Source organism: Trachemys scripta, chromosome 3 (assembly GCF_013100865.1).
Source record: "Trachemys scripta elegans isolate TJP31775 chromosome 3, CAS_Tse_1.0, whole genome shotgun sequence".
Taxonomy (NCBI): Eukaryota; Metazoa; Chordata; order Testudines; family Emydidae; genus Trachemys; species Trachemys scripta.
This window is the reverse complement of record NC_048300.1, coordinates 65,989,573-66,001,200: the sequence shown is the minus strand read 5'-3', so window position 1 is coordinate 66,001,200 and position 11,628 is coordinate 65,989,573.

The window sequence follows — 11,628 nt, the reverse complement described above, 5'->3', positions numbered from 1 at the left end:
TCCTATAAAGCAAGCATATTTAGGGAAAGATGAACTTGTTTTGTCTGATTTTAGCCCTCTTAAAAGACAGATCAAATACTTGATTCAAACTTTGTGGAGTTGGCATTTCATACAGGAAGAACTGTGAAGAGAAGTTGGGATTTTGGTGGTGGTGGGAAGAAAGAGGATCATTCCTCCTCCCCCCTAAGTACACACACATTCACAGGGCAACCACTTGCGCTAGCTTCTGGCATAGGCTTTCCTTTAGCTTCGCAAACATGGTTTTCAGACTGAATCAATCTTGAAAATAAAATGGGTTTAAATTACACGGATCAAGCTGACAAAAATGTAACTAGCTTGCAAATCCAGCTAGATAGTTGCAGAAGTTCACAAAAATAATTTCATGCAGGTTATATATCATTATATCACTGTCTACATTAAATGCACATAAAAGTTTCAAAGAGGTAAATGAATGTTACGTTACAAGCCCTCAAAACCTCCATTTCTTGGTCATAACTAGCAGTCTCAAGACCACTGATTGCCACAAATTTCTCTCTCAGTTCTGTATTCCTGTTGAATAATTTGGCTCTAATTCTGATCTAGGGGACATCTGAACATGCATTCTGTGATCTCCTTACAGAGAGATCTTCATGTATTGCCAGCATTTTCTTGAAGTCCAGTAGTAGTAGCCAGGGCTGGCTCCAGCTTTTTTGCCACCCTGGTAGTAGCATCCAAGTCTTGCTGTTGCTTTGCCTTCTGCTATACTTAATTCCTACAATAGAGGATGTGGCATGCAGGTCAGACATCGGGGGGAAGCAATAGAGTGTAAACCATGGAAGAGTATTTGGAGTTACAGGCAGTTCAATAGAGACAACAGTTCTCTATTTTGGATTCTTTCAGCGTTCCTAAGATAAATGGTAGTATTCTGTTAAGGCGTTCATAAGCCTCACTTCCTTAATGAGAGAGAATGTCAAGTAGTCCATCACAAATTTCTAATAAAATGGTCTTCTCATTGGGCAAGAGTACTTTATGTCTTTCTGAGCTCTTCAACAAAGTGCAATTCTGACATTTTGCTTACAATTTAGCATCTTCTTGCCAGATTTGTGGTTGATAAAATCTTCTCTTCATCAGTTAAGTAGCATTCTCTGGACCAAGATGTCCACTGCAGTATAATAAATCACAAGGCACTTTCTCCTTGAGAATTAGTATCATTAGATTTCCATCTCCTGGTTGTTGTACATCTCCCTATACAAGACTCCATTACTTCTCAATTTAAACTCCCTATGGCATAAGATTTCCTCAATTTATTTCAATAACCGAGTTCTCCCACTCCCAATGGGATCAGCCTCACGCTTTCAGTATGCCCAGTCTGTGCTAACTTATGTAGGGTGACCAGATGTCCCGATTTTATCGGGACTGTCCCGATATTTACTTGTTTGTCCCGATAGTTTGCCCTCTGGCGCACAGGCAGAGGGGGCTCGCGCCCCCCCCCCCCCCCGCCCCAACTCCGCCCCCTCCTTCCCCCATTGGATCCCTCCCCAAATCCCTGCCCTGGCCCCAGCCCCACCCCCTCACTGCCCCATTGGATCCCTCCCCAAATCCCCAGCCTGGCCCCGCCTCTTCCCCAAGCACGTCGCATTCCTCCTCCTCAACCCTCCCACCCAGGCTTGCGCTAATCAGCTATATGGTGGCGCAAGCGCTGGAGAGGGGGGAAGAAGCAGGACGTGGCCGCCCGCTCAGGGGAGGTGGAGGAGGAGCGGAGGCGAGCTGGTGCAGGGGGGCGTGGCATGGCGTGGAGCTGCCGGTGGGTTCTCAGTCCCCACCAATTTTTCCTATGTTCCGGTGGCTTGTTTGTTTGTTTGTTTGTTTTTTCCTCCTCCGCCGCCAGCTCTTGGAGTTGGTTTTTTTTTTGATCCGCTGGCACCCCTCCTCCCCGCGTCCCGATATTTCATGTCTCTCATCTGGTCACCCAAAACTTATGTGGAGAGATATAATTACAAGGTTATTTAAAGGCTTTAATGACTTAATTCTACTATTTTGGATCATCATCCCTTCACTATCGTCCTTTGGGTCTTCTCCATGTTTTGTACTGCATTTCTAGAAGGGCAGCCACATTACTATACTGTTTTCATAGCAGTGGTTTAATTCAGACTGTGAAGTTAGCCAGTCTTGGTTCAAGTGGCCCCACCTTTGCACTAGTTATCTATAGAAAGAGGCTGTTACCGTATATGAAACCAGTTCAAATTCTGACAACATGGGGAAATAATCCACCACTTTCCAAAATAAAGGCAAGTTTCAGGTTGAAGGAGCTATAGTTTGCTCAATGTCACTCAAATAGCCTCAAAACTTCTTTCTTGTCATTTCCGGTTTTGAGCCAGCACAGCTTCCAACACTAAACTTCTGCCACATCAACATCTTGGCTTCCATGGTGTGCAACAGGGGCCACTGGAGTATATGTTCAGTAAGCTTCTGTCTTAACCCTCTTCCACCCCTTCCCCCACCTAATTCCTCATCTGATTGTGAGTGGACTGCTGCCATGGAGACATCAACAGACCTCCTCTCCCAAAATAGCTAATAAGAGGGATAATTGGGAGGAGCAGCACAGCTGTTGAAGTGGGGGAGGGAAAGGGAGCACAGTCACTGATGCAAGGAGGAGAGGGGGAGCACAGCAACAATGGAAGAGAGATGAGGGACTGCAGCCACCAAGAGACTGCAGCCACCTGAGTTCATGGGGAGGAAGGATTTTTGAGTGAAGAGAAATGTTTTCTTGTATCCCAGTATGAATGTTGCATGTAGGGTGACCAGACAGCAAATGTGAAAAATCGGGATGGGGGTGGGGGGGTAATAGGAACTTATATAAGAAAAAGACCCAAAAATCAGGACTGTCCCTATAAAATCAGGACATCTGGTCACCCTAGTTGCATGACTGTTGAAACTATTTGTTGATATCATTTTAAAGATTCCTCTCTTCAAGGCTCCAAGCACATGTACAATCTAGGATTTTGTTTTTTATTTACATACAAAACCAAAAAGTTAACACTCCTCAGAGAAAGTCTGGGACAACAAATAAGCTTTGCAACAACAAATTCAACAATTTGTTGGTAATTGTAGGTCAACAAATTCAAGCTCTGCAAGGGAATGGGGGGGGGGGGAAATTAGTTCTTGAGTTGAGTGATCTTCTCTCAAAACACTGACACCAGCCCCCTTTTATTGAAGCTGAGGGGCCATTAACGCCAACGTCTCAAACTGATTTTGTTTGTCACAGAATCATAGGAGGTGGATCCTGAGTACCTCAGAAGATGTTGACCCCTTCCATGACCTCCACTTCTCTGTCTCTCACCATAGTTTTAAATGAATATTAGCTTATCACTGCATACAGTGTATTGAGAGGTTTATTTTGTAATAAATATCTTGAAGAATCATCATGATGACTACTTCAATATATAATTACTCCCTATGCTGGCAGACTGCAGTTATAGCTGTATCCTAAAATCCCCAAACCACATTCAATAGATAGGTCAGTACTAGGAGTACCAACTTCTGCACTAATTAACCTCTCAACAGAACCAACTGTAGGGATAAAGTTTTACTCAATGGTGAGGAACAATTATCATGCTTCTATTCAAACAAGAAAAGTCAGGTCAGACAGCAATTCAAGACTGTCATAAGCTTCCATACCATAACCAGTAAAGCAAAATTTAGGAGGTTGTTAGTAGTTCAAAAAAAGTTAGGGGGATCTAGAGATCGTAACGTCTCCCAAAAAGTTTTGAAATATCAAGTGCCATTTTCTACTATTTAAATTAAAAGATTTCCACACCTTAAAAAAAAATATATCTATATATATATAGAAACCTTCCTAGAAGTCTTCAGGACTTCTTTGTAAGAATAGTTGACCAGTGTGGCGCATTAAATAAGCCTGCACCAATGTCACAGAGATCCAAATGCCCTTGTATATTTCCAAACATGCAAAAACCCCACCCTCGAAAAGCCAGAATCAATAGAGTAAAACAAAGCAGGTTATTTCCCTTCCTTAGAACATTGCACTCCTATACCCATCTCACCACTTGCTTTCCTAAGAACATTCAGTCCACACAGAATCATATAATCCCTGTTTTGGATTTAAAATGGTTTTGTCACATTTAGACACCAATTTTTTGAGGGGGGTGGGTATCAAGAAGGGTAAACTATACTTTCCCTTCTCTAATCTCTTTTGTTTCCTTTCTGAACTCAAGGGTTGCTTTCCCTCTGTCTGCTTGTCTTTTTTTCTTCAGTCTTTCCATTTTACTTGAACCTCGCTTAAGCTCTTTTGTGCTATTCCTCATGCTTCATCTCTTTCCTTTCCTTCCCCTTCTATACAAGCCCCTTCTCTCCTTCGGTCTTTCCTTTTCCCACCTCTCTGGCTTTGTCTAAACTAGGAAAAATGGGCAATTTTAGGTCAGGTTTAGCTAACATGAGCTAGCTAAACCCAGCACAAGAACACTTTTATCTCTATTTTAGCAGGTCAAAGCTCTTAAGCAGCTTAGCTTGTATAAAAGGCAGTGCACCTTGTCCCTGCTAAACTTTCCCTCAACCCTTTCTGAGTGAGCTTCTCACCTCTCCTTGCCTTTCTTCCCTCACTCTAGCAATGTCTCACCAACCATTTCCCCTCTCTCCTTACCAATGGGGTCTCCCCCTCCTTTCCTTCTCTTTCTAGGAATTTTTCACTTACCATTGCAGGAGGTATTTTACCACCCTTTGCTTCTCTTCAGGGGGTCTCTGCCTTTACAAAGATTCATCCCATTAGCTCCCTAGATAGTTTAAGCCAGAGCAGGTAACTGGTTCCCCCCACTAGTGTTGCAGTGAAATAAGACCCTTGGGGCAGAACCAAAGAAGTAGGCAGTTGTTCTTCATAGAAAACACAATAACACAGGCCCACCCAGTGCTAGTAATACAGAGGCACAGGATCATCCTGCCCTGTGCTGAGCACTTGGCCCAGACATCCAAGGAGGCTGTGAAGCAACCCCTACTGTCTCCCTGTAGCAACAGCCCTGACCTGACCCATCATGAATACAAAGAAAGATACAAAGAAAAACTTGTCCGGCCAGGTGGATTTCTATCTTTTTTTTTTTTTGCAACCACACTCTCTCGTTCTACTGCTTTTTCCTTTACTTCCTCACAGGGCTGGCTCCAGGGTTTTGGCCGCCCCAAGCAGCCAAAACCAAAAAAAAAAAAAAAAAGCCGCGATCGCGATCTGCGGCAGCAATTCGGCAGGAGGTCCTTCACTCCCAGGCGGAGTGAGGGACCGTCCGCCGAATTGCCGCCGAATACCTGGAACTGCCGCCCCTGTCCGGAACGGCTGCCCCAAGCACCTGCTTGAGAAGCTGGTGCCTGGAGCCGGCCCTGCTTCCTCATATTTTTCTCATTTTCCTCTTCTCTGACACGGCTCTTCTCACACATTACCCTGTTTTCTGTCACCCTTTCATCACTGCCTCCTCCCACTCTCTCCCCTCCTCAGGGAGCAGCTCACTGCTGTGGTTGTTGTCTCAGCTCTCTCTCCCCTTTGCAGCCATCTATTTCAAACTGCCATTCTCAGTCTACAGAGAATCTGCCGTTTCTAAGGGTACATCTATACTTACCTCCGGGTCCGGCGGTAAGCAATCGATCTTCTGGGATCGATCCCGGAAGTGCTCGCCGTCGACGCCGGTACTCCTGCTCCGCAAGAGGAGTACGCGGAGTCAACGGGGGAGCCTGCCTGCCACGTGTGGACCCGCGGTAAGTTCGAACTAAGATACTTCGACTTCAGCTACGTTATTCACGTAGCTGAAGTTGCGTATCTTAGTTCGAAGTGCGGGGTTAGGGTGGCCCAGCCCTAATAGTACATCCCTTCTGCTGTTAAAAGAAAGTCACCCACCACACCCATTCATTGCTGTCTAAAGCATAACATAGTGGAAAAGACTATCATTTCATATGTACCTTAGTAGTACGCAGGGAGGGGGGGGGTCATAGAGGATGATGCCTGCAACACTTCAGCCTACACATGATTGGCAAAATAAACCCCACACAGTCTGACTAGCTAAAGGCTTATTATAATCTTTGTCTTTTAAGCACCTAGAAGCCCAACTGCTGCCAGTTATTAGGCTTGTTAACACTCCTCTCAGGAAACTCTGGTTTATTAAGGCGAATTGCCAAGCAGCCACAGAATGTCCTAAAGTAGAGAGAAAATCCCAGCAGGAAAAGGGATGCAAGACACCCTCATAAGTATCTGGATAAATGTATTCTTTGACTCCTAGCCACTGTTGATTCAGAACTGCTGGAAACTTGATTCTTCTGTTTATGGGACCCTGGGTACATTTGAACCCCAGTTAAAGGCAGCCTTCATTCTGCAGTGAAGATTAGCAGAGGCTCTGCTGACTTCCTCTCTCATTTCTGTAACCTGTTAGTGCAGCAATTGACTTGCCACACTGTCCTGTCGTATAGGACTCAGGGCTGGCTCCAAGCACCAGCCGAGCAAGCTCATGCTTGGGGCGGCAGATGCTAGGGGGTGGCATTCTGCCCAATCCTAGGGCGGCACGGCCGCTTTTTTGTGTGTGTGTATTTGTTTGCCGATCCGACCACCCTGTAGGTAGAATTTGGCAAATAGTTTTGGGCAAACAAAAAACAAACACAAAAACAAGTGTCAAAATTAACCATTCTGTCAACATTCAAAATGTTTCACTAGATTAACATTTTTTTTTCTGTGAGAAAACAAAATTCCACTTGGGATCAAAACAAAAAAAAATTTTTTGGTTCAGTGGCTGAACAACAACAAAACCCTCACACTTACTCAATCAACTCTAGTCTGGACTATTCTTAAAGTGGCCCTGGTAGAGTTGATGTTAACTGCAATCAAAGTAGAGGGGTCTGATATGGCTTTTAGGAATTGCTTTTAGGAAATCCTCTTTCCACTGTCACTTTAGAAGCAAAAGAAGAGAATGGTCTTCAGGGAAGCAATTACTGCTAGGCCCAGGCCCATCTCAAGTACTACAGACCTCAAGGCACCATGCATTGTTTCCAATTCTTTCAATGTTATTGGATACTGTAGCATACCGTAGCTGGGGTGGTTCACTTGTTTTGTTTGCCGTATTTCAAGTTGTGGTTTTAGGTTAATAAAACATTCTGATAACACGATGGATTAGTCAAGAGTCAACAGAGATATGTCTTCAGGCTATGTAGATGTGGGCTGGAATGCTTCTTCTGCTTTTTTAAAAATTTTGACCAATCCTCTGGTTTCTCTCTGTTAATGATTTTTCTAACTTGTAGCTCCTTTGATTTTTTTTTTTTTTTATTTTAATTAGTGTATGTTTCCTGGAGTGGTGTCTGTTTTTCACACTTATTCGTAAAATCCATTGATTAAGGTTTACTATACATTTAAAAAACAAAACAAATACAAATTTCATTTTAGAGCCCTGACACAACAAGCGTTTCCTAAGAAAAAATGTTAACATTGTTTTGGCTTAATTATAGGTTGGTACTGTAAAATACAGCTAGACTTCTCACTGATACCAGTTGGAGGAGTTTAAAGAGAAATCCTTCATGAAATTGGAGTAAACCATTACTTCCTACCCCAGCACCTGAACTCTACTTTGGACACTGCATTCACCTGATATGAATATTAAAATAGTAACTAGCTACTTTTTCTAACCCAGGCTGTATGAGGAAGTGCTGCATGACTATCAAGTGACACAAAATTAACAAATAAAGGCTTAAAGGAATGCAGTTTTTTAAATACATATCCAAGATATCAATTCTACAAAGCCTTTTAAAAAAATTATAAATTGTTTTATTGCTCTTAGGCTCAAGTTCTTAATTGTTCTCTTGTATAAAGCCTCCCTGAAGAGACCTTCCTAATAGTCATGCTTCAACAACATTCCCTTGCAAAGAATAACTTTTTGTTTCTCTCAATATAGCCTAGATGGAAGCACAGTTAGCAGGTGACATTGACATCAGCATTTATGAGTACAGCTGACTGATTGGAATTCTGATGGCAAGGGACAGCTGAACTGGAGACTAGCATAGATGCTCTGAGCTTGGAAATTCCAGGCTGACCTACAATTGCATAGCAAGCTAAACTTTACCAAAAGCTATTTTGGAGAGTGAAGGGAGAAGCCATGAAATTCATTTTACTTTGAACTAGGGTTACCATACGTCCGGATTTTCCCGGACATGTCCGGCTTTTTGGGCCTCAAATCCCCGTCCGGGAGGAAATCCCAAAAAGCCGGACATGTCCTGGAAAATAGGGAGGGAGGGGTCATGGTACTCGGCCAGGGGCCGGAGCCGCTGGGGCCGGCAGTGCTCGGCCGGGGGCCAGGGGCTGGGGCCCCTGGGCCCGGCGGTGCTCGGCCGGGGGCCTCGGCCAGAACCGGGGCCCGAGCCGAGCTGGGCCGGAGCCGTCGGGGCCAGGGCGGCCCGGAGCCGCTCGGCCGGAACCAGGGCCGACGCCCCAGGGCCCGAGCTGAGCTGGGCGGGAGACGCCAGGGCCAGAGCCTCTTGCCGGGGGGGCCGGACTAGGCCACGCTGCGCCCCGCCCCAGCCCCAGTCCCAGCTTACCTGCTGCCTCCCTGTTTCAGGCTTCCCGTGAACATTTGATTAGCGGGAAGAAGGGGAGGGGGAGGAGCAGGGGGGCAGAGCGATCAGGGGAGGGGGCAGAGTTGGGGCGGGGACTTTGGGGAAGGGTGGGGTGGGGAAGGGGCGGAGTTGGGGCAGGGCGGGGCTGGGGCCCTGTGGAGGGTCCTCCTTTTTTTAAATTAAAATTTGAACTTGCATAGAACCACACCTCTTGGAGGAAATTTGTTTTGTCCAATCAAGACTGAGATGAAGTCTTGCTTCACATAATTTTGTATTGGAAACTTGTACTGTCAATTGAGATCACTGTGGAATTTTTGGTTTTTAGAAGTTCAAACACTTTAGATACTGCCACCTACAGTTGAACTCCTTGAATGTCACATGTTTCAGAGTGGTAGCCGTGTTAGTCTGTATCAGCAAAAACACAAAGGAGTACTTGTGGCACCTTAGAGACTAATAAATGTGTTAGTCTCTAAGGTGCCACAAGTACTCCTCATTGTTTTTAAACATCACAATACCAGTAAATAGCAGCGTGTCCTTTTGCTCAGTTATTCCACTTCTCTTTGAGAAGCAACAAACACACTAGTTTCCACTGCTGCCCTTTTGTTTTTGCAAAGCTCCTTGTATTCCAGTTGCTGTCTCCCCTACACCCCTTCATTTTCCCACCTGATTGCACAGGGGGGAAGGGGAAAAGGGGGCCAAAAATAGAATAGCAGTTAAGATGAATGAACTAATTTGGCTCCTGTTGCTATTTGTATTCAGGGTTTCAACCAAATTAACTCACCCATTTTAAAGAGCTATGTGATGCTTTCTAAAGGGGAAGATGACCATCTACACTAATATTGTCACCACTTTTACAGACTTGTGGTAAATCTTGTATAAAGTATGCCTTGTGAGGTATCATTGGAATAGTTGTAATCTGAGTATTATCTTGTTATGATGTGTCTATCGACATTGGGTGTGGAATTATGAAATTTTGCTATATGTTTGTAATTCAAACATGTTGTGGATCTGATCGCTCTGCCGTCGACTCCAGAAATCCACCGCGGCAAGAGGCGGAGGCGACGCGGCAGTGGTCGACTCGCCGCCGTCCTCACAGCTAGGTAAGTCGACCTAAAAATACGCAACTTCAGCTACGCTATTCACATAGCTGAAGTTGCATATCTTAGGTCGACCCCCCTCCCCATAGTGTAGACCTAGCCTCAGATACAAGAGGTGCTGTCCCTTGGGAAAATGAATATTGCTACCAGTGCACAAGGAGTATCAAAACCTGATACCCCAAAACGAATAAAGTACTTCAACACAAACCCCAGCAAAGAAATAACACTCAAAATCAACTATATAATAAAGCAACAGAGGGTCCTGTGGCACCTTTGAGACTAACAGAAGTACTGGGAGCATAAGCTTTCGTGGGTCAGAACCTCACTTCTTCAGATGCAAGTAATGGAAATCTCCAGAGGCAGGTATATATCAGTGTGGAGATAATGAGGTTAGTTCAATCAGGGAGGGTGAGGTGCTCTGCTAGCAGTTGAGGTGTGAACACCAAGGGAGGAGAAACTGTTTCTGTAGTTGGATAGCCATTCACAGTCTTTGTTTAATCCTGATCTGATGGTGTCAAATTTGCAGATGAACTGAAGCTCAGCAGTTTCTCTTTGGAGTCTGGTCCTGAAGTTTTTTTGCTGTAAGATGGCTACCTTNNNNGCCATCTTACAGCAAAAAAACTTCAGGACCAGACTCCAAAGAGAAACTGCTGAGCTTCAGTTCATCTGCAAATTTGACACCATCAGATCAGGATTAAACAAAGACTGTGAATGGCTATCCAACTACAGAAACAGTTTCTCCTCCCTTGGTGTTCACACCTCAACTGCTAGCAGAGCACCTCACCCTCCCTGATTGAACTAACCTCGTTATCTCCACACTGATATATACCTGCCTCTGGAGATTTCCATTACTTGCATCTGAAGAAGTGAGGTTCTGACCCACGAAAGCTTATGCTCCCAGTACTTCTGTTAGTCTCAAAGGTGTCACAGGACCCTCTGTTGCTTTTTACAGATTCAGACTAACACGGCTACCCCTCTGATATATAATAAAGGAGAACTTTGCTGGGAGCAGGGAAAATACAATCTGGGGAAGGAAAGGGTTAGGGTTTAATTAGTAAGTATCTACTAAACATTTAACAAATCAATCAGTTCCCTGCCTCCTAACCCCAGCTCCCTGCTGGGCATCTTTCTAGGCAGATGGCATGCTGAGGTTGAGTCCAGAGAGGAGTACTGCAGGGCTGTGAACATTGGCCAGCTTCAACACAGAAGAACCCTTACTGCATCTTCAGCCCTGGGCAGAACCCCTTCAGTGTGCCAGAACCCCAAGGGGACTTGCTCTTCCTTCAGGATAGGCCACCTGGCCTCACAGCCTCCCAAGACTGAGTCTCTGGGGCTCCAACACTCCTGCTTCATACAGTGATCTCTGTTCAGTGAATTTAACTGAGATAGACTCCTGATAGAGACTCGTACACTCTTCGGAGATTAGTGCACCTCAACCAGTATTTGCAGTGCCACTCAAATAGCATCGTCAAAACAAAAGGGTTTATTAGTCAACTGGGCCACAGCATAGAAGGCCATAGTCCAAGTCCATCTGGCTAGCTCAGAGCCCAATCAAGGTTAACAAACTCCATGTTCAGGCTTTGTCTCACTTCCTTGGACAGTTTCCTCGTAAGACCCGTCTCCTTTCAGCAACCAATTCTTGTCCCCCCACCTTACGCTTCCCAGTCCTTTGTTCTCCAGTTAGGGGCCTTGTTCAGCTTCCCTGCCAGGAAGCAGGGAAATCCATCTTCCTCCACCTCCTTGGTTGCTAGGTGTCAACTTTCTGGTGATTAGGTTTTCCATTGTTTTCTCAGATTCTCCATTGCAGTATTTCTCAACCCGGGGGTTGTGACCCCCAGGGGGTGGTCAGAGTAGGGGTGGGGCAGGGAGGGTCAAAAGCAGGGCTAGCATTAGGGGGTAGAAAGCAGGGCAATTGCCACGGGCACCATGCCACAGGGGGCCCTGCAAAGTTAATATACATGTTTTATCC